At 48.3% G+C, this 23698-nt stretch overlaps 1 protein-coding gene and 1 long non-coding RNA gene across 11 annotated transcripts in view; one reads left to right on the top strand and one right to left on the bottom strand.

Moving 5' to 3' along the window:
* Nucleotides 1-8774: 8774 nt before the first annotated feature.
* Nucleotides 8775-12467, bottom strand: LOC308482403. Of its 2 annotated transcripts, XR_013989257.1 has the most exons (3): nucleotides 12362-12467; nucleotides 11471-11507; nucleotides 8775-10042 (listed from the first exon to the last, which is right to left on the bottom strand). It is a non-coding gene; the product is annotated as an uncharacterized lncRNA (long non-coding RNA). The 2 variants fall into 2 exon arrangements; XR_013989256.1 differs by having other exon boundaries at nucleotides 8775-11507.
* Nucleotides 11601-23698, top strand: part of HIVEP3 (HIVEP zinc finger 3) — a 238290-nt gene continuing 226192 nt past the window's right edge. For 6 of the 9 annotated variants that reach the window (XM_081015382.1, XM_081015385.1, XM_081015384.1 and 3 more), the window contains exon 1: nucleotides 12354-12491. The gene's annotated coding sequence lies outside the window, so the exon portion shown is untranslated. Of the gene's footprint in view, nucleotides 12492-12628; nucleotides 12656-23698 lie in introns of those variants that run through there. The other 3 variants (XM_081015378.1, XM_081015380.1, XM_081015379.1) reach the window with 3 other exon arrangements.

The raw sequence follows: 23698 nt of genomic DNA, 5'->3' as shown, positions 1-23698 counted from the left end.
GAGCAAAGGTCCACTTAAACCAGCTTTCTGCCTCTGTCAGTGAGCAGCTGGCTGCCTCTTGGATACATACAACCAGTGACTGGTGTAAATAGCATCAGAAGTGCCCAGGATCAATCCATAGGCCAACCTGGTCCAGTGTCCTGTTCTCATAAGCTGGGCCTAAGAGCAACCATGTTCTGCCCTCTTGTAGTTCCCAGAACATCTGGCAATAAGAAGCATCACCAGAACTTTGTTAAGCACCTGCTGATGCCCATACATCTGCAGGGGCCCCACTGTTGAACCCCACTGCCTCATGCACCTGCTGCTAGTCTAAGCTGTTCACCTACGCGCTCTGAGCCTGCAAGCAGTGACAAAAGCAGAAGATTGGGATGGAGACTATAAAGGGATACTTGCATAAATTGACATCCAATTCTTCACACATTTTTGCTTCTGACCATGGCATGCCCTCCAAATTACTTTGATGAAAACTGGGACACACATCTTTTGGTGCCAAGCTCTCACGCACTAGCACCAGCTCATTCCCAGGATATTCTGGGATCATATCAGAAGCCAGGATGGCTTCTGTAATTCTGGGAATGTCCTGGGCAAATAATAATGGTTGGAGCGTATGGGTGTACATAGAAACCTCTGACTTCTACTGTACAAAGTGGGACCACTCCTCTCACTTTTGCTTGTGGCCTCTTCCACCACTAGGCTGTGGCCCCTGGAAGGTTGCTCAGAAGGAAATGTGGCCCTCAGTTTCCCCACTGCTGAATTGGAGCACTCACGGTGATGCCTTTTCAGAATACCCATCACATCATTCAGATTATTCAACTGTAAGGTATTTCTTCATTGTTGTCTGCGTTGTGTGGTTTAGTGGTTAGAGTGTCAGACTAGGACTTGGGAGGCCAGGCTTCAAACCCATGAAGTTCATTGGCTGACCTTAGGCCTGTCACCATCTCTCAGCCTAACCTAACACACAGGGATGTTGTGTGGATAAGATGGGGCGAAAGAGAATTACGTACACCACCTTGAGCTCCATGGAGAAAAAGGTGAGATACAAACGTAATAAACAGAAATATTAATAAAAGACATGACTTTATTTAAATTGGAAACCAGCAGAGTGAAGAGGTCATCAGAGTTGCTTTCTACACAGGGAGAGCGATAACCACAAACCCAACAAGTTAGAAAGGTTTGCTGTTTTCTGTCTCTCACACCTCCTGGACAGGTTTGTGGCTGCTGAATGGTGTCAGCTTCATGGCTTTGGGGAGCAAAAGTCAGGTGGACAGAATAATTTCAGTGAAAAGGAAGCAAAGGACATTGGGAATGTTAAAACACCTCCTCTAGTGAGTTGCGTAGGACTTTCTGCTTATGTTTTCTCCTGACAGCCAGGAAAAAGAGAGAGAGACCGTTCTCATGACTGTATTTAAAAAGTAATTTGTATAAATGCCAAAAAAAAAAAAAAAGTTTTCAATAAACTATTCAATTCAATGGCAAGTTTCAGATTTCCCCATGAGACTTTTCTTTTTAAAGGCATTTGTGACAACTCACGAGTCGTTACAGACTTGTGTACCAAATCCTGCCGTTATTACAAGCTCTTAGCAAAAAGGAAACTGCTGCCAAATTTCCCTTTTGTAGCCTTTGGCAAACCATGTTGTTTGGACAGGCCCAGATCCAGAATTTGGAGGGCCCCAGTAATTGGATTCAGAAGGGTGCCCCCCTCCCCCCCGCCAGCCAGCCTATCTCACTTCCTCATCATTTTCACAGACAAGACCTCGCCTCCTCTCGTCTGCCTCGCTCTCCCATAGTTTGGTTCCTTTTGCAGAGCTGCCATTTTCTTATAGGCTGGGTATCCGATGTATGATGTTCTCCAGATGTTGTTGAACCACAGTTCCCACCACCCCTGGCAGGTAGCCATGCAGGCTGGAGCTGATGGTAGTCAGAAGCAGAGATGGGGGCAGAGCCGCTGCACTAGCTTCCCGGCAAGTGGGCCGCTGTTGCATACCAAAACTGGAAGGGAAGAAGTGGTGGAGAGGCTGCTGCAGCGCAGACACACCAGTGGAGCCAATCCGGTGTTCCTGCCAGTGCTATTGCACCACACCAACCTCTCCTCCTCACTTGTCTCTTTCTCCTTCCTGGTAAATAGCAATGAGTGGTCACCAGTAGGGCTGCCAGAGCTCCAGGGTAGTGACATGGGTGTTGACTTGAATCGCCAGCTGGGTGAAAGTGCCTCTATCTATTTTTTAATTAAGAAGACTTTGTGCACAGTTTGCAAGCTTCAAGGGGGCAAGAGCCAGCTGCAAATCATTGTATAGACTCTCCGCCATCTTTCACAAACCCCCCCTCTCCCAATTAACTGCCATCTTAATGGCTCCGTGATGCAGGGGAGAATCACCAGGGCCTACCCTTGCGACGTCACCAGGGGGGCACCCTGTGACATCACCAGAGGCTGCCCCTAGGTCTCAGGCTTCAGCCCTGAAATCTCAAGGTCTGGGATGCTCCTGAACTGGCAACCCTACCTCTGCCAGGAAGCCAGATTGCAGCTCCACATCATCGGGTGAATTTCTTCCAATGGCAGTTGTAATCAAATGGCTCCTGGGAGACACCACTATTTGTTTAAAAGCATCGGAATACCAAGCATGGGGACGCGGGTGGCACTGTGGTCTAAACCACTGAGCCTAGGGCTTGCCGATCGGAAGGTCAGCGGTTCGAATCCCAACGACGGGGTGAGCTCCTGTTGCTCGGTCCCTGCTCCTGCTAACCTAGCAGTTCGAAAGCACATCAAAGTGCAAGCAGATAAATAGGGACCGCTCCAGAGGGAAGGTAAACGGCGTTTCTGTGTGCTGCTCTGGTTTCGCCAGAAACAGCTTAGTCATGCTGGCCACATGACCCGGAAAAACTGTCTGCAGACAAACGTCAGCTCCCTCGGCCAGTAAAGCGAGATGAGCGCCGCAACCCCAGAGTCGTTCATGACTGGACGTAACTGTCAGGGGTCCTTTACCTTTTCCTTTTACAAAGCATACAAACCCTAAGTTACTGAGACAAAAATACAGTAGTAACAGGGCCAAGTCCTACACTGAATACCTTATACCAGGCTGTTTTATACCAGATCTGACTATTTTTCAGAAGATGTATATAATTAATATTATGACTATTGTTACTATCACTGTTATTCCAGCCCCATTCCCAGTTGTGTCCCATTATTACGCTTATTATGCCCTGAATATATTCAGTAAATGCTATCACCGAGCAGCACAATTTGTTATCCCTGCAAGATGCTAAAACAATACAGTTGCCTTTTCTGTGCTACCTTTGACCAGTAAAGGATATGTCTGTATATTCCAAAACCTGCCCTGAACTGTTTGCTTCCAGTATAGCAAAATCAGCTGGTCTGGGGCTGGTCCGCCTCTAAGGTAGGATGAGGTAGCTGCCTTGGGTGGAGGAAGCCCCACAGGCAGTGCACCTGTGGATGCCCCCCCCCATTGCCACTGCCCCTGGAGAAGCAGCGCCAGCTTGCAATATCTGGTGAGATTTCACCGAAATCGCTTGAGATGTTGCAGCGGGCACAACAGGGCTGCAGTCCTGCACGGTTCCCTTTTTGCCTTAGGCAGGAAAACTGGGACATGCCAGCCCTGCTCTGCTCGGCTGTGTTGCTGCCACTTACCATGGGGCAAAGGAGAGGTGGTGGTGAGGTACCAGAAATGCCCCGCTGGTACATTTGCCTCACAGGGACCACTGCTACCTCACTCCTTTCCTTCTTCCTCCTGGTAACCAGCAGCAACCAATCAGTGGTCAGGTGAGTGTTGCCTCCCCACTACTGCAGGAAAGCAAACATGCCATTATACCCTTCGGTCTCGGGCCCACCGGTTCCAATTTGTCTCCACCGTTTCGTCAATTACAGCATGGATTTGATTAACCCGACAGAGTCATCTGATTAAAGCCCGCCTGCAGCCTGCTTAGGTAATGCAGGCGGGCTTTAATAGGGGCTGCTGGATGGTGAGGATGGCTGGCCTCGGTTTTGTAAGACCTTCGGGCCAAATGGCACGTGACAGCAAATGCCTTGCAGCCATTTCTCCACAGCAGAAGGAACTGCTTACCGTGAAGAAGACTTTTCAATTCTTCTCTTCCATTCACAGTGAGGGGGAAATGCCTTGTGCCAAGATAAGGAGGTCAAGGTCAGAGGAAGAGGTCCAGCAAAACTGGAGGTGTGGGTGGTATAGGAGAGGTGGGGAGCCTCAGGCACTGGGGCCAAATGTGGCCCTCAATTTTTCTCTGTCTGGCCCTCCTAACTCTCCTCAGGCCACTGGCTGCTGCCATTCAGCGTAAACAGTGCTGAGCTTGATGGAGCAATGGGCTGACTCAAAATAAGGCAACTTCCTATGCTCCTATGGGATGTGGGCAGATTGGTCCTTGGTACATCAATGTAAGGGAGGCTACAGACAAGCCACTAGTCCCACTGAGGCAGGGGATCATGCCCAGAAAAGGCTCATCTACCTCCATCTGATAGGGCACCCACACTGGAGAGAGACAATTAGTTCTGTTAAATGATAACCCATTGCAGGTCCACTACAGGATCCAAAAACCAAACCCCACACTTCCAGCTAGTGCTGGACTGGAAGTTCTCAACTGTATTTCTGCTGGCCCAAGACATTCTGGCATCTGAGGTGAGCCACAAAATGGTGGACCACCAGGAAAGAAGAGTTGAGTGAAGATCTACATCAGGAACAAGGTGTGTATGAAGATTTACATTGGGAACAAGGGGGGGGGGAGGAGACTAGCAGCTCCCCCTAGTTGCCAAGGGGCCATTGTGGAGGCAGCATACGGGGAGATGCCGAGCAGATGACACACCACAGTTGTCACCACTGCTGCAGTAGCAACAGCATTTCTTGAAGGCCATATCTTCTGCCCCTGTGGATCCTGCCACCTGAAGCAGTTGCCTCCTGTTGCCTCATGGGTGGGCCGGCTCAAACACAACATAGTTTCATTCCAAGGGACATTCTGCTGGGAAATGATGACCTGTGCTGATGGCATTCTCTCTCCCTCTCCCACACGCAACACCCCATGGAAAGATAATTTGTCACGATGAGACATCATTCCAGGCATTCTCGGGAATTCAAAACAGCAGCCATCAGCTCATGGGGGTATTTAGCGTCACCAGTGAGTCGCATTCCACCCACCCACAATAGCTTCCTCATTGATTTATTTGGAAGATTGATGCCCTGATTTTCAGTCAACTGTATTGCAAGGGGGCTGGTGAGCAACAGGTAATATACCACCTCCCAAAAAATAACCCATGCACACAACCCAAGCTTCCTTTAGTCATCCAGTGGAATCAGTTTGGTGATTATTATTATTATTATTATTATTTGGCATCTGGGCTAGTCTAGACTCCTAGTAAACTTAACGTCCACCCTGCAAACAAAGCGCCATGTTGACAGCTGATGCTGGAATTCCCCTCAAGGGTGATTCAAGTGCTTAAAGGAGAAAGGGAACTTGTCTCTGTCTCACCCCCCCCACACGTGTGGGAGCTTTCTGTGTTCTTTGCTGGACTCCTGCTCTCTCTTAGGAGGTAAATGTCGTGTCCAGAGGCTTAGTTGCTAGATATTTTTAAATGTCTCATCTTCTAGACTTCGCTAATAACTGGGGCAACGCATGTACCCTATTTCATCTTTCTCGGCAATGTCAAAGTGCACTCGGTATTTTGAGTTCCTTTTCTAATTCAGCCCTTTTGAGGGAGAGAGGCACTCTTCCATGTCTCATTTGCAGACTTTTGTCAGTCATTTTAGTGCCTTGGACTTAACGATGGCAGCGACTCATCTCACAATTTAAGGTGGCTCTCGCAAATCTTCAATTTCCAAAAGGATACGCAAACCAAGACATAGCTCTCCTTCGAAATTTGCACTTCTCCGAATTTAGGAATGAAGCTCTACAGCTAAGTAATGTGTACGAATAAACAAACAAACAAACAAACAAATCTGGGGCAAAGTGTGCACAGGGATGCATATATAAGTGAGATTGTGTATCAGAAAATGTCATATATAGGGGAAATTGCTTTGCAAAAATGTGTATCTTATGCAAAATTGCATACAGAAATTTGCACTAAAATGCTAGTGCATTTCCATGAGGACACTTTGCAAACTGATGTGGAAATATGAACCTCAGGGTGGAAAAAATGAGAAACTGAGACACTGGCGGGGGAAGAGGAGTGTGAGCGGAGCACACCACCCCCGGCAGCACGATCCCGGTGGGGGGCCATTGCAGCTGTCCCCCCCGCTGGGCGCCCCTGCGGGCGGCGCGCCACAACCCCAGGATGCACGCCAGCCCCGCCCCCACCTGCTCTCCGCTCCCCGGTGCCGGAGCATGAAGCTCCGCCACTGAACTGAGAGAAACTGAAAGTCCATATAGTGTACCAAATTTCAGCTTTCTAGATAGTGAGGCTGTCAGGGATTTAAGCACACTGGGGCCTAACCCTGATGCTGAATAGTACAGAGTGTTCAGGAAAAATCTTTGTCGTGCAGTCCTCTGCATCGGAGGCACCGCCTTGGGCCAAATATTTGGCAGCAACGGTGCGCTGCGTACCTGTGACGTCACGCAAACGCTGCATGATGTGGCCACCTTGTATATTTTTTCTGGTACTAAGGAATGCTGCCCGTTGCTATTAGACAGCAATGGTCTCTCTCTCTTTCTCTCTGCAATAAATGTTGTGTGATCTCCACAATCAGGGCCAGCAGGACCTAGCTGCTGTGGTAAGCATCAGGTTGTTGGAGATGGCTGTCTCTCTAATTTTGTTTCATGACGTCCCATACCATTAGGTAGCTATTTTGGGACTGGTGCCCCCCTCTCAAAATTCAAAATGTGCCTACTGGCCAAATTTGTGTTGCATAAAATAGATAAAAGGCACTGGCCAAATGCCTTCAAGTTCATCTTAATTCTTAATGTGAAGATGCCAGAAGATGGTCCATATGGTACCCCATAGATTCAGGGTGGTTTTAGGGATTGAAAGGTCATAGAATCATAGAACTGTAGGGTTGGAAGGGATCACGAGGGTCATTTAGTCCAACCCCCTGCAATGCCCCTGCAATGTCCAACCCCCTCTTTTGCCCAACATGGGGCTCAAACCCACGACCCTGATATTAAGAGTGATGTGCTGTACTGACTAAGCTGAGTTTGATCTGGAGAACTGGTAGTAATAACTCACCAACTCTGGAACTTCCAAGCTCCCAATCACCTAGTGTCATTGTGATGTCAGGTGATAGATTGACAGGTGGGTGGTCTCACCCACCCATCAAATTCGGCCTATGAAAGTTGACCTGATAAGGATCTGGCCTGCTGAGCCAAAAAAGGTTCTCCACTCCTGCCCTAAAAGATGGAAACAAAGAAATAAAAACCTCATCTCTGTAGCAGAGGCCTCCAGGTTGAAGCCCTGTGATCTTTAGTGAAAGGTCTCATGCAGCAAGGCAGAAGATCCTGCAGATTCACCCTGAGTAGAGATAGTCTGACATAGCCTAAATTCTTGTGTTTTTGTGAAATCTGATAAAAGCAAGCTGGTCTGGCAGGAAAGAGAAAATCCAGGCTATTCCTGACCTCTGCTCTAAATATTTTAAAGTCCTGGATAGCTCTTTCAGGGGGTTTTTAGACAATGATTTTTCACAAACAATCAATCAGTGCCTACACATTTTGTCTCACAGCTCAGTTGATGGGGCATGAGACTCCGAATCTCAAGGTTGTGGGTTTAAGCCCCACGTTGGGCAAATGATTCCTGCGTTGCAGGTCGTTGGACTAGATGACCCGGGTGGTTCCTTCCAAATCTACAATTCCACGATTCTATGATATCTCAGGTTCTACCAATGCAAGAAACCTATCGCTTCCTGCCCCAAACGGAACCTGGGAACCTGGGAATTACAGTTCACCCAGGAAGGCAATCACTTGCCCTGCTCATACGCATGCCTATGGCACTAAACAAGTTATACCACAAATATCTGAAAGTCACTCTCCATTTCTATGGACCTTCTCAAGTGTTAAGATCGGCAAAGGGGCCTCTCTTGGCCATTCTACCACCCACAAAATGTCTCATGAAAGGGTTTTCTCTGTGGCAGCCCCTAAAGTGTGGAATTCCCTCCTGCACTGAGATGCATCCGGTACCTTCATTCCATAGCTTCTGCCTATGCTGAAGACACACCACTTTACCCTGGCCTTTGACAGTTTCATAGAATCAAAGAAGTGTAGAGCTGGAAGGGACCACGAGGGTCATCTAGTCCAACCCCCTGCAATGCAGGTATACTTTTGCCCAGTGTGAGGCTTGAAGCCATGGATGACCCTGAGATTAAGAGTCTCATGCTCTACCGACTGAGCTATAGTTTAAGCTATGTTCTTTTGTGAGACCCCGCCCCCCGCCTCTATTGCTGAGTTTATTTTCTTCTGTTCCATTTGGAATGATTTTGCTTTTTATTCTTGTATGCTTCTCTGTTGTTATTTTTTTAAAAATGATTTAAATCATTCTAAAATTCCTTGCATTTTAAGAGAAAGAGCTTTTTGACAGCGGAACGAACTCCATCAAAAGGTGGTGGACTCTTCTTCACTGAAGGTTTTTAAACAGAGGTTGGATACTCATCTTTCAGGAATTCTTTAGCCATGATTCCCACATTTTGGGGGGCTGGACTAGATGACCCCTGGGGTCCCTTCCAACTCCACATTTCTATGATTTATAAACTGCTTTGTATTTTTTAAATAAAAAACTCCTACAATTTATAAACTGCTTAATAGTTCAAAAAAATAAAAATAAAACCCTCTGTATATTGTTGCATCATTTCATACTATGTTTTCTCACTGTAGATTATATTCTTGCAACCCAAAGCAAAGGGCGGGTAAGAAATCTTATCACTGAAACGTCTCTCCTTCCTTGGGGACCAGAGGCCTTGTGTTCTTCTCTTCCTTCCTCGCTTGGACGATCAGAGCAGCAGATTCCCAACCAGAGTCTGGAGATGGTTAGGGAGAGCCTTGGTTGCACTTTCCCTTTTTCCCCGAGGCGTTGGCCAATCCTAAACCCCTTTTTGATGAAGGTTCTCTCGCCTGGATTGACACAGTGACCTGACACTGGGTGGACAAGAGCGAGAGCGCGCGAACCCAGGGGAGAGAGGAGGAACGGCAGCCGTCGGTGCCAAGATCTTGCTGAGCTCAGGCGCGCTGCCGCTGTAGCCAGCCGAGCAGAGGCTGTTGACATTTCCGGTTGCAATCCCGCAGCCAATTGGCGATCGCCGGAGCAGCGAGACACGGAATATGATAATTTCGTCCTGCTGAAAGAAAAAAGAGAGAGAGAGAGACGGGCAAGTAGGGAGGGAGGGAGGAGGGAAGCAAGAAGAGAGAGGACACCCAGGGCTCAACTCCTATGAAGAGGGCCTTGGGAAAAACGCTCCCCGCGGCTGTATAATGCATTCTGCACATGCCCGGAAGCTACCTCGAATTTGAAAACAGATTCTGAACAGGTCTCCAAGTTCTCTATGGAGCTCCCGCCCACCTGCTGCGGTCAACGGGCTCAGCAGACGCCCACCAACCCCAATTAGATGTGGTCACTCTCCAGGGCTGAGTTTTGGTGCTATTGGAAAACTGTCTCCAAACCACCGCTTAGTGCTCCTCGAGGGCTCCGAGAAAGCTTTGGCGTGGCCGATGCACTCTGCACGCGCTCCGGGGGCCCATCCCCTCCCTGTCTTCTGGGGCTGAGTTTTGGGCTCGAAACTAGGTCCGAAGCCTAAGGATTGCTGGGGAGGCCTGGGACTGAGGGATACACTCACCCAGCTACCCAGAAAGATTGGGCGTTTGTGGGATGAGTCCAGTCCGGTGGTGGCTCGGCCGCTCGACGTGTGGCGCCGGAAGAGAAAGATGGAGCGGCCCTAGGGAGGCGTCGGAGCACGTGCCCAGAGAGCAGCTCAGGTCTTCGTCCAAGTTCCTTAAGGCGCCTCGGGCGGCACAGGGGCTTCGTGGCTTCTTCCCGGGACGTCGTTAGGGTTGCTGAACAGTACAGAGGCGGAGATCCGAGCGCAAAGCGCGCGCTGCTCCACTAACCATCCTAACAATAAAAAGTGGACGGAGCTGGCGCATCGGTTTGGATCGCGACGGGTGGCGTGGCGGCTGATGTTGGTTCTGGTGGCCAAATTTGGAGAAGCGGGGGAAAGAGAAAGGGGGAAATCCCCTCAAAAAGCACCTCAGCCTCCTTTTGACAGGGTAAGTTGTCCTTGAGTAGGATGGTTGGTTTGCAACAAGAAATGAACCTAAACCAAGTGGGTGGGTGGGTGGGGAGACTGCAGCGGTCATTTTAATTGTCCCCCACACAATGAAAATGGGTGTGTGGACACGATGGAAGTAATCCTGTGTGTTGGTTTTGACTGCGTACGCACCACATACTTAAAGAAGGATATTGGGAACTGTAGTTTGTTAATGGTGCCCGAAGTGTAGTTCTCTAAACTAGGCATTAAATGTGCGGTGGGTATAGTTCTTTTCGTGTGAGTGCCGATTAATGCTGCAATTTTACGCACACTTAGCAGAGAGCAAGTTCCATTAAAGGCATTAGGATTTACTTCTGCGTGGACATGTATAGGCTCTTGTTACACATACAGGATTGTGTGGTAGGGCCGCATACCAATAGGAGGCGACTGAGGATAACACCAGCAGCTGGGTGATACAGTTCTTAAACAGCGCAAGCCTAGCCATGCCTACTCAGACAAAGTCCTACTGAATTCACTCAGGAGTAAAACGGCAATCCGATGTCCGGTTACTTTGGAGTAAGCCCGGTTGAACTCTGCTGCAAGACAACTCAATTGCGAAGCAATCCTCTGCGTGATTACTCGGATCGTAAACCCCACCGCACTCCACGGAACTTAACTACCAGGTAAATGTGCATAGGATTTCAGCCTTGTAGTGCAAGGCTATGTATATTTACTCGCAAGCAAGCTCCACTGTGTTCAGGAAAACTTACCCCCTAGTTAAGCGTAATCCGTGTAAAAGCATGAAAAAATTCTGTGGCCAAGCCAAAAGAGATACAAGCGCAATTCTATGCGCGCTTATGCAGAAGCAAATCCCCACTAGTTTGCTCAGTGGACATTATTCTTCAGTCAGTGCGCAGCCTGGCTGCGCCATGAAGTTGGATTGGACCCTTTGAATACAGCGGGGCTTCCTTCCGAGACATCAGGCGTAGGGATCGGCCTTTTGGCTTTGTTTTGTAAATGGACACGCTGAGGGATCGCAGCCTGAGCCTTGCACTGGAGGAAGTCCGCTACCACCAGGGCAATCCTGTGCATGCCTTACTTTGGAACCAAACCCCATTGAGTTGAGCGGGGTTTGCTCCCAAGTAAGCGGATGTGAAGGATCGTCGCCTCCTCCTGCTTTGAAGTACAGTATACTTCCATTGATAAATATCCAGAGGGCTCGACTGCTGAGGGTTTGGTGTTTTGTTTTCAATAATAATAAGGAAGTTGCATCAAATGCAGAGGGAGCTTACTTCCAAGTAGGACATGAGTGGAAAGTCTTCGAGACGGCTGCAAAAGAAGGAGAAAGTAACGCATTCGCTTCCCCGGCTCCTCCCCTCACCACCCACGGTGCCCGCTTCTGGAGCTCAATGGCGTGGCAGTAGCTTGGGTATTTTAGGCCAGCCAGCCAGCCAGGCCCCCTCCCTCTCCACTAAAAGACCCGACACCCTCCAGCTCCACCGGCCTCCCTTAAAAGGCTAATCGGTGTACTGTATCTTTAAAAGGTTCAAACCTCTTTCCAAAAGGCCTAGAGATAGCCGGGGGGTGGGGGAAGGAGAAAAAAAATGAAAAAGCCACCGCCGCGGAGATAGACGGAGAAGCTCGGCTGTTTTGCCTCTTAGAAGCAGAGGAGGCAAAGGAAAACAAGCAGCAATTCCGATTGTGATGCGGCTTCTCCGGGCGGAATTTATTCCTCGCTGTCCAGAGGCGGCAGGAAGAAGCTTCCGCGTGGGCTTCTTCTCCTTCTTCTCCAGCGTGGATTATTTTTATTCCGAAGAATAACAGAGGAGGATTGGTTCCGGCTGGAGCATGCTCACAAACTGCACAATCTCCCATGATTAAGCTTGCCTAGGGTGTTGTGGTTCCCCCCCCTCTTCTTTTTCTCCTCTCCCCCCCTCCCCTCCTCTCTCTTTCCCACATTGATTTTGTTTTGAAGCTGAGCTACAAACCATCAGGGCAGGGTTGGGGGGGGGGGACGACCTGCCTTCCCCCTTCCTCCCTCGGAGAAGGAAAACATCGCGCGCCTTCCTCTCCCAGCAATATGACATAATAATCCCCATCCCCGATCCTCCCTCCCTCCCTCTCCCCACACCGCCACCTCTTTTTAAAACAGGTGTTATTAAAAAGAATAGGAAATAAGCTACCCGGCAGCTCAGCGGAACACTTCCTCCAGGAGGGGAGAGCGAGGCTGCAGAGCCTCTCAGGAAATTGCCAGCATCGTGAGAATCGCAAAAGTGGAGGGGATCGGGCTCTGCTTGCAGCCAGACAGCCAAGGTAAGGCGATGGTGTTTCGCCCATTTATCTCGCTGCCCCCTCGTGCCGTTGTGTGTGTTTTGACTATTGCTGTTGCTGCCGCAGCCGCTGTTCCTCGCTGGTGGAGGGAGGCAGCAGCAGCAGCAGCAGATTCCATTTTGCCTGGGCTTCTGAAGAGGTGTCAGGTTGCTTTTCTTCCTTTATATTTATTTATTTTAACAGGACGCTCCTCGCTGCCTTTCGGGACTGTTGTCAAGTGTGTGTTTGTGTGTGTGTGTGTGTGTGTGTGTCTCCCCTGGGTGGGTTTGAGCCTGCGAGGTGGCTCCTCTTGCAAGGCTGATGCCTGGGTGCCTGAAGTAACCTCTTGCGGTGTCAATCGGCGGCTGTTAACCCTCTCCGCGCCTTGCGCCCAGGAAGGCCTGCGCAAAGGTGGTGTTGATGTCGGTGGTCTATAGGGGGCTGGAGCGTGCGCCGGGGAGGGCAGCGGGGTGTGTGTGTTGAGGGAATGTTTGAGGAGGTCTGCTGGCCACAGGAGGGCCAAAAACAAGTCTCAGGTGGGCGAATGATCTTGCAAAAAAAAAAAAAAAAAAAAAAAAAGGAGGGGGGAGGGGAGAAAGAAGGAGGCAGAGAAGTGAGGCACACCAAGTTGCAAAGTGACCAGGCCTCCCTATGCAGCTTCACTTGCAAATATGTGCAGTTTTCCCCTTGCATACCGCTTGTGTGCGGAGAGGCTGGCAGTGCCTTTCACCCTGTGCTTGTTGGGGAAATGTTGCCAGGAGCCTGCTGCCCTCCGCTGCTGCAGTGATCTATCTGATCAAGGAGCCTTGTTGGGGATGCGCTGCTCCTCTGCTTGGTGTAGCCAGGCTTCGTTTATTTTGCTGGTGGGTCCGAAGGAGGTCTCTGAGTTATGTGGTTGTGTCTCTTGGTGTCAGGAAGGGTGGGCAGCTGCTAGTCTGGCGGGGGAAGGCTAAGGCTTACCTGGGAGCAAACCCCACTGAATGAATGCATTGGGGCTTACTACTGAATAGACATGGGTAGGATTGCGCTGTAAGCTCCTCTCCCTGCAGCCCCCCATGAGTTGAGTGCAAATGACTGACCACAGAGGAAGTGTTTCCCTCCTGCTGGTTGTATTTGGGTTGCTGAGCACAGATGTGCGGCCTTGGCTTCAGTGTATTGCACCGGTGGTGACTTCTGACTCTTGTGCTTCATGCCCTATCTCTGTCTGGGCACCCCTGTGTCTCGCCCCCCCCCCATTGGCCCACCACCAAAGCTGCTGGATATGATTTTATCCAAGACACATCTAAGCAACATTCAGACATTCGGGCTTTGCATTCACCGGGGGCCGATTTGCAGGATCTTGTCCCCTAAAAGCCCTGCAGAAGGAGATGGCAACCTTTATCCACCAGTCTCATGCAGTACCTGCTTGACTGCCTATCTTTACCCATGCATGAGATCCCCCCCCCTCCCCACCTTCCTTTTTCCCTGCTGGGTTTCAAGGGAACTGCAAAGCTGTGATTGCAGCAGTGACTGCAGAGGGCTGTTCTCGGTTGGAGGTAAAAAAAAAAAAAAGGGCACCCGAGTGCACAATCTGGCAAGTCGATTGTTGGGTGGTAATTGGCCCAGTTATTACATAATAACAGAGAGGCAGATGCAATGTAAGCAAAGTGCTACCTTATACTGTACTGGATTAATGAGAACTCCATATAAGAGGAAAAAGGGGCTTGCTTTTTTCTGATCAGTTAACCATTTCCTGTTGGGGTTTACCATTCACATGACTGTGAACGACAGGGGATATACAGTGGTACCTCGGGTTACATACACTTCAGGTTACATACGCTTCAGGTTACAGACTCCGCTAACCCAGAAATAGTGCTTCAGGTTAAGAACTTTGCTTCAGGATGAGAACAGAAATCATGCTCTGGCGGTGCGGCGGCAGCAGGAGGCCCCATTAGCTAAAGTGGTGCTTCAGGTTAAGAACAGTTTCAGGTTAAGAACGGACCTCCGGAACGAATTAAGTACTAAACCTGAGGTACCACTGTATTCTGCTGGCAAAACGAATGTCCCCAAAGGTGCTTTTAACAAAACAAATATAGGCTTATTGTCGTCCTAACCTGCATCTTCATAGAAAAGTCACCTGAGCCTATTGTCTCCGCCAAGGTGTTCATTACGCTTGGTAAACAAGGAGTAGGCCGGGGATGTGGATCATGTGACCCTCCAGGGTTTGGACTGTGAGTCGTGCCACCCCTTGCCATTGGCCATTCTGGCTGAGCCTGATGGGAGTTTTGGCCTTGCAGGTGTTGTTAGACACCAAGTTCCCCCATCCCTAATCTAGGCAAATTTATCACATGCTTAGTAACAGAGTGTAAAACCACATTTCGTAGAAGGTCACAGTCTGGCTGCCAGCATTTGGGTCTTCAGCAGGGGAAACATTTGATATTGGTTAGCACCAGAGTCATTAAAGACGCTGTCAGGGCTGCCTCAAGTCTCAGCTCACCAAAGACCAACACCAATCTCTTCTTATATACAAAAGTGTTTATTGCAGTTCATTGTTTGCTTCACATCCGAGGCGCGCAGCCCCACGTCTGTTACGCTTAGACCTTTGAAGTCCCCTCTGAGTCAGTCCCTCCCCTGCACCAGTTTAAGAAGCTTGCGCTGCTCCACCTCTTCCTCTCTTTCCTTTTCCGCAGGGTCTTCCTGCCCCCTGGGGTTTCGCCCCTCCTGGATTCCCCTGACGCGGAATCCCCAGACTGCTCTTCCCCCCCTCCTGCGGGCTTTGGGACCTGGCTCTTCCTCCGGGCTCCCTGTACTTCCGCGCGCCTCTACATTTGAACTTGGCGCGCGCGCCCAACCTCTAACCTTCCTTTTGACAGTTACACTACTCCCTTTACTACTCCCCTCCCCTTCCGGGAGGGTGGCTTGCTCCGACCTCCCTCCCTTCTCTGCTGCCGGAGCTGCTTCCCCTGATACACTGGAACCTCCACCCCCTTCGCTGCACTCTGGCGGGGAGGCTGGTCCTGACGCCCAGCTGCCACTTTGGGATCCCCTGCTGGCCCCCTGTTCCTGACACGTTCCCCCTGGGGCTCCCCTGGCCCTGACCACCGGCGCCCCCTTCTGGGAATCCTCTGATTCGCTGGAAAGACTCATGGAATCTCTTGAGTCATTGTCATCCTCTTCCTCGCTGTCCTGGGATTCATCCCCATCGCTCTCCATCTCCTGCCTACCCTGTGCCTCTGTCCCTGAACCCCTGACAGACGCCTTTAAAAAAAGTTTGTATTACATAGTTTAAATGATTGAATTGTTCCTTTTGTTGAGTATAAACCCTCACAAGGAGTTGGATCCAGCAAGAAACCCATTGGGTCTTCTTGTAATGCAACCTGCCTCTACAGTTACAGTGGTACCTCGGGTTACATACGCTTCAGGTTACAGACGCTTCAGGTTACAGACGCTTCAGGTTACAGACTCCACTAACCCAGAAATAGTGCTTCAGGTTAAGAACTTTGCTTCAGGATGAGAACAAAAATTGTGCTCCGGCGGCGCGGCAGCGGCAGGAGGCCCCATTAGCTAAAGTGGTGCTTCAGGTTAAGAACAGTTTCAGGTTAAGTACGGACCTCCGGAACGAATTAAGTACTTAATCTGAGGTACCACCGTATTGGTATTTGTAGATTTTCTGATCCATTGTGATGATGTGTGTGCCGGGTGCTGCAGACCTCTGGCCAGGGACATTTACATGAGCAAGTATCCACCCATTTATCTGTTTTATTTTTGTGTCTATTTTCTACCCCCCGCCAAAAAAAAAATCCTTGCTCAAAGCGGCTTGCAACAAAGAAACAGGGATGTATTTCAAATAAACACAACAAAGTCAATTTCATAACAACATAGCAAAACAATAGCATAGTAACAGTTTCATAATAGCATAGCAAAACAACAACAACATCACAATGGTTACTAGCCACAGTGATAGCAACTACCGTATTTTTCTGTGTATAAGACTAGTTTTCCCCCCTAAAAAATAATATCAAAAGTTAGGGGGCATCTTATACACAGGGCCATCTCCCCCCATTTTCTTAAATCTGAGTCCCCCAAAATAGGGGGTGTCTTATACATGGGGGTGTCTTATAGACGGAAAAATATGGTATATGCATATTATGAAGCATAAGTGGAGGACTCCTGCATCCAGGATGAGCTGCCCCCTTTTTGTATTTTTTGTAGCCAATAGTTGTGTAATTGGTGCTGCTGTCATTCCATGAGCTGAAGGGCAAGTTGCTAACCATTCAGGTCATGAGGTAATAAGGTCCATGAAATTGTTCTGATGTCAGTTGTTTTCAGTGAGTTCTATGCCTGAATTCTGAACTGCAACTGTACTTCTTCAGGGGAACGTTATCATTTTAAAATAACTTCTTAGTTTCGCCAAAAGGAACTGAATATAGTGGTACCTCAGGTTAAGTACTTAATTCGTTTCGGAGGTCCGTACTTAACCTGAAACTGTTCTTAACCTGAAGCACCACTTTAGCTAATGGGGCCTCCTGCTGCCGCCGCGCCTCCAGAGCACGATTTTTGTTCTCATCCTGAAGCAAAGTTCTTAACCTGAAGTACTATTTCTGGGCTAGCGGAGTCTGTAACCTGAAGCGTATGTAACCTGAAGCATATGTAACCCGAGGTACCACTGTATGTCCCCATTCTTAAGATGGGACAATTAATTGCTCTACACACATTAATAGGTTTGAGTCACAGCTTTGTGTTTCTAAGTTTCGGGCCCTAGATAGGTGGGGGTTGAGTAACCCATTTCTCCTCCCTCCCTCTCTCATTCTCTCACTCTCTCTCCATCCATCCACAACATACGCTTAAAAGAGTCATGGCTTCCCACACAGAATCCTGGGAACTGTAATTTGTTAAGGGTGCTAAAAGTAGTCAGCCTTTATTCCCCTCACAGAGCTACAGTTTCCAGAGCTCCCCAGGAAAGAGGACTGGTTGTTAAACCATTCTGAGAACTGTAGCTCTGTGAGAGAAATTGGGAATCTCCTAACAACTCTAGGAACCTTTAACTAACTACAGTTCCCAGGATTCTTTGGGGGAAGCTGTGGCTGTTAAAGATATATAATAGTGCTTTAGGTGTATTGTATCATATGAGCTCTGTGCTGCAGAGCCCACCAGGAGCCATATTGAAGTTGTCTTCTGTCTTGGCTTGCCTGCCTTTAAATACCTGCAGGCGAGCCTTGCACCCTCCCACTTCCTGTCCTCCTCTCCAGTTTCCTGTAGGAACATGGCTGGCATTGCCATGGTAACATGGCTGTGCTGTTCCTTCTGCTGGCTTGGCTGAGGCCCATCATTGCCATGGCAATGGAAGACATGGTGGCTGTTTTGCCATTGGCCTAGTGTTCCAGGAGACTCTCTTGGTCCACCAGGAGAGGATGGAATTGGGGACAGTACACTTTTTTTTTGCTATACTTGGTGCCACAAAGTTTCAGTTATCTGCAAAAGGTAACTGCACCGTGCTCTTGTATGCATGGGTGTTATTTTATCACTGCTATGCCCCGGGGGTTCTGTACAATACCCTCCAACATTTTGAAGCCCAAATATGGGAGACCATCTTCCCATTCTTTTAACTGTGAGAGCGTGGCTGCCATTTTGGTTGCTGTGATCTCGCGTGATTTCCACTTTTTTGGGGGGAAATTCTGCTGCAGAATCCCAGCAACCACAATGGCTGCCATTCTCTCACAATAAAAAACAGAACGTCTTGTTTTTTTCTGGGACACTTGCGCATAGCTGTCAACTTTCAGATTTGAAAATAAGGGATCAGCAGCCTCGGAAATAAGGGATCAGCAGCATAAGTGTTAATTTTCGGATTTGAAAATAAGGGATCAGCAGCCTCACCTGTCCCGGGGACAGTCTACAGGATATCTAACAATCCGGGATAGCAGTGGGAAGCAGTGGGGAATGGCGCTGGAATAAGGGAATTTCCCACAAAAAAAAGGGAAAGTTAACAGCTATGCACTTGCGGGGTATGTGCTGCTAATGCAAATTGTAGTCCAAAATATTTGGAGGGCAGCAGTTTGCAGAAGGCTGGAGTAGTAGTGCTGAGAGTGTCTGATGAGGACCTGGGACCAGAGAGACCCAAGTTCAAATACCAAGTCAGCAATTAAGTGGGTGGCCTTGGGTCAGCTGTCCTCCTCCCTTGCTGAACCCACCTCACAGAATTTGTTGTAAGGATGTAAAATGTAATCCATACTAAAGCAAATAAATTCCTCCACATATGGTGAACCTAACTCGACATCCTTAAGGGCCAGAAACTGGTAGCAAACAAAAATAACAACAATAATGAAAACTTCACAGGATGCTGTGTTTTGCTGTTTATAACACTGTGACTATGTAGCATGATGGAAGAATCTGTGCAACCTTGAGTGAGTAGCCACTCCTTGTTTCTTTATTGTTTCCATTATTTCTCTAAACAGCTGGCGACCTGAGTTTGGGAAACCCTGGTCTAACCGATCAAAGTGGAGGTTTGCTTGTGGTTCAGTGTACACTGAATCACAGGTGAAACGGCACATAGTGCATTCCAGCTAAGGGAGGTTTGCCTGTGATTCAGTGTAATTGCTGAATATTTATTCTCAAATATATTGTAGGCTTAGGAACATAGAAATATAGGAAGCTGCCTTATGCCAAGTCAGACCATCTAGTTCAGTATTGTCAACACGGACTGGCAGCAGCTCTCCAGCATTCCAGACATGGAATCTTTTCCAGTCCTACCTGGTGATGCCAGGGGTTAAAGCGGGAATCTTCTGCATGTGCTCTACCACAGAGCTAAGTTCTATCCAAAGTCTCTGCGTTCTGTCTAGCACCGAACAACGGTGGTTTTGCAATTGATTTCAGCTGGCAGTAGATTGGGCCCCAGTTTCTTCTTCTTTTTTCCTCATAGAATAACAGTGACTTTGCTTGATGATGCTCCTTAGGCATCCATGTTCCCTAAAGTATTAGGAAAACATTAACTTGGAACACGGTTGTGCAATTTTGCTTTCTGACTCTTTGACGAAGTGACAAGCTGCCTTTTGTGTGGCTTCGAGTTTGGCAAAACAACCGTCATCTTCTGGCAACGGCGCTGCTGGGTCAGAAAGTCTGCAAGTGTCTTATTGCTCCACAAAACCTGAGAGCCTTAACTGGAAGCCTTGCATGCCAAGTGTCACATCCTTTAGCCAGAAGAGACTGCGTGATGTCAAATGGCTCATGACTGCCTAAGTTCTGGTCCATCAAAAGGCTTCAGAAAACTGCTCTGGGTTCATAGCAGGGGCAATCAGAATGAGGGCCACTAACTGACTGCTGATTCAGGACTTTAAATTGTGCTCTTATATCAAATTTCCTTTTCTGCGTATACTGTAATGTTTTACTGTTGCTATGGCCATTGGCTAATGTGAATAAAGTTTTATCTATCTAAACTGCTCCGGGTGGTTAGAATTAAAAGTTCATCCCTGATCCTGGATGCTGCTCCAGCAGACACTTCTGTTTCCTCACTCTGCTGAATGGTAGGGCCAGCTCCTTTAGACAACTGATGGGCTCTCCTTTCTCCTCACACTAGATCACACCTCAAGCAGCCTCCTCTGTTTCTGTATGGGTCAGGTATACAATGGCCCTATCAACAGTTAGGTCCTGCTCATTTCCTAGGAGAAAGGAGGATAATATGGTGAGAGGAACAGTTTTCTAACTCTATTGCAGGAGACAATATGCCTCTGAATTGCTGGGTAAAGCAAGTGTGAACAGCGCTGTTCCACTCACATCACATTCCCCATGGGCATCTGGTTGGCTCTTAACTTTATTTATTTCTCCTTGGGCTTCTTGGAGGAAGGTAGAATATGTGTAATTAATAACCGATTATAATCCTGAGTAGCTCCCCACCCCTATTTCAAATGGATGCTCCATTGTCAGTGTCGCCCATAATCTTTTTCTTCTGAGGGTGGTAGGGGTGCATTAGGACAAATGTGTAAAACAGAAAAAGTTATGGATGGTGCTGCAATTCAGGAACCTCCCGGAAAGTCAGTTTTTATAGGGGACACTGTGGGGGAAAAAAAAAAAACTAAATTCCAACTCATTCTGTTGGAATGCAACTCGCTCTTAAAAGTGAAAGCATGCCCTGACAATGCCGAGTGGAAGTGCTAGCTGTGATTTTGTACATCTTGGCTATTTATTACCGTGTTACATAACAGAAGCGTGATGGGAAGGAAACACTTTTTAAATTCCGAAGTCTGAATATCTTCCTGGGTTCTGTAGACGCTGGTTGCCTACTAAAGTCCCAGATTTTGAAACTGATATTAACTCTGCAAAGAGCAGATAATATGAATCTAATATCTAATCCTAATGGTCTAATAGGAAAGCTGGTAATACAGGGTTGGATCTTAAGAACTGTTTGCAGAAGGAAGGTGGGAGAAGTAGAAGCTCTGTTAAGAACACCTTCTCAACCATTAAGAGGAAACAAAACTCCCTTGAAAATCATTGGGGGGGGGGGATAAATTTCTCTAATTCTTTTTTGTGTGTGGTGGGGCTGTTGGTGGGGGGCTAATATGAGGTAGGGACGCGGGTGGCGCTGTGGGTTAAACCACAGAGCCTAGGACTTGCTGATCGAAAAGTCGGCGGTTCGAATCCCTGCGGCGGGGTGAGCTCCCGTCGTTCGGTCCCAGCTCCTGCCCACCTAGCAGTTTGAAAGCACCCCTAAGTGCAAGTAGATAAATAGGGACCGCTTTCTAGCAGGAAGGTAAACGGCGTTTCCGTGTGCGGCGCTGGTGCTGGCTTGCCAGATGCAGCTTCGTCACGCTGGCCACGTGACCCAGAAGTGTCTTCGGACAATGCCGGCTCCCGGCCTCTTGAGCGAGATGAGCACGCAACCCTAGAGTCGGTCACAACTGGCCCTGACGGGCAGGGGTACCTTTACCTTTACCTTTAATATGAGGTAGCCAAGAGTTTCCCATTTTTTTCTGACCCCCTGCTGCTTTGAGCAGTGGAAGGCAATCTCTGCCCTGCTGGCCATTGGAATGCACTGGGAATCTCTTCGCAGCTGAAATGCATTGGAAACCACACTACATTACCTTGTGTTCTCAAGACAGTCCAGGAAGTGTGGTTGGTGGGAATGAGCACAAGGTTCTCTCTGCAGTTTCCCACCATCCACGCTTACTGGTGAGACCCAATGAGATAAGTGGCGACCTCCTTTGGAAGACTGGATAAATTCCAAGCAAAACAGCAGAAAATTGGTTGCCGATTTCCCAGGGGGTAATATTGTCAGAAAACAGGAGGGAGTGGGAAATGTTAGTCTCCTGGATGGGGTCTTCTCTTTCCCTCTGCATTTCAAGAAGCCTCTCCTAAGGGGCTGAAGACAAAGTTGACTGTGTGGCATCTAGAAGAGGGAATGTTTGTAAGCGCTGAGTTCACCTTGACTGTCCATGATGTGGACTTTTCTTTGCCCATCACTAGAGAAACAGCATAGAACTGCTCACCACCACTGTCTGTGGTCAGCAGAAGCTGCAGAGACGCCATCAACCAACTTGTCCACAACCCTTGAAAATGTATGTTGGGTAAAGGTAAAGGTAAAGGTAAAGATAAAGGTAAAGGTAAAGGTAAAGGTAAAGGTAAAGGGACCCCTGACCATTAGGTCCAGTCGTGACCGACTCTGGGGTTGCGGCGCTCATCTCGCTTTACTGGCCGAGGGAGCCAGCACACAGCTTCTGGGTCATGTGGCCAGCATGACTAAGCTGCTTCTGGTGAACCAGAGCAGCTCACGGAAATGCCGTTTACCTTCCTGCCAGAGCAGTACCTATTTATCTACTTGCACTTTGATGTGCTTTCAAACTGCTAGGTTGGCAGGAGCAGGGACCGAGCTATGGGAGCTCACCCCGTCGCGGGGGTTCGATCTGCCAACCTTCTGATCGGCAAGTCCTAGGCTCTGTGGTTTAACCCACAGCACCACCCGCGTCCTATATGTTGGGAGACAAGTCTTATTTTATAAACATTTGAAAAAGGCAAATATGGTTAGACCTCCAGTGATTTTTAAAGGCAACATGACCTATGGACACTATAGGGGGTGGAAAAGAGATCAGTGGCAGATCTGCACATGATTTGCTGGTTGAGAGTCATATGTTCAAACTCTAGTATTTCCAATTTTGAGAAAGGCTCTGGTAGCCAGTGACGAGACAGAGAAAGACCTCTGCCTCAGACCTTGGAGAGCTACCATCTGTCAAAGTGGGCTAGGCTAGATGGATAAATAGTCTGACCTGGTATATGGCAGCTTCTTACTTCAGTCCTTGGGTTCTTCCATGCTGCTTTCGTTGGATGCTTAGGGATTTTGTTGGTGTACTTGTCACTAGGTATGGGCAAATCTGTCAGTTTTAGGTTCTGTGCCTCTCTTTATTCTCTCTCCCCCCCGCAACACAATCTTAAATTCAGTTTGGTACATACCCATATAAGTTTGGAATATATTTTCTTAAAAGAAGTCATACAAATTCAGCAGCACTTTTTACTATGCAATCCCCCTAATACAGTGGTACCTTGGGTTAATAACTTAATTCATTCTGGAGGTCCGTTCTTAACCTGAAACTGTTCTTAACCTGAGGTACCACTTTAGCTAATGGGGCCTCCCCCCCACTGCCGCCGCACAATTTCTGTTCTCATCCTGAAACAAAGTTCTTAACCCGAGGTACTATTTCTGGGTTAGCAGAGTCTGTAACCTGAAGCATCTGTAACCCGAGGTACCACTGTATAATGCAATTCTGTATGTTGTTTCCCCTAATGTAATGCAGTTCTTTGTGCTATTTTCTCCAATATATGCACTTTTATGCACACATATCTGCATTTTTATACACTTGGAGAACTGCATTGTGGAATTCTGAAAGGTGTGAATTTAGAAGGTAGCAGTATGCATATTTTTCCTAAATCAAATTTCTCTTGTCATAGCTGCATGCCCATCATGTTTTCTCTCTGAGTTGCTTGCAAAGGTTATATCGATGTTTGTTTTAGCTGCATTTATACCCCACCTTTCTGCCAGGTGCTCCAAGTGGTGTATTTTGGTATCCGGGTGCTTTCTGATACTCTCACTTGCTTAGCTTCAACCAGGTGGTTCCATTCTGTGCAATCTTCAGACTTCTCCTTCCAGGGGCCAATGAGGTTGCATGGCCTCATGGCCTATTTTATTTAGCAGTAAGGAAGAGAGAGGGCAGGGCAGCAGCTGTCTGCATCCTACACTATGACTGTACTTG

This window comes from Podarcis pityusensis, assembly GCF_964106645.2.
Source record: "Podarcis pityusensis genome assembly, chromosome: 8".
In the NCBI taxonomy this organism is placed as follows: Eukaryota; Metazoa; Chordata; class Lepidosauria; order Squamata; family Lacertidae; genus Podarcis; species Podarcis pityusensis.
Note: the sequence above shows the minus strand (reverse complement) of the source record. Positions and strands in the feature narration are given on the sequence as shown.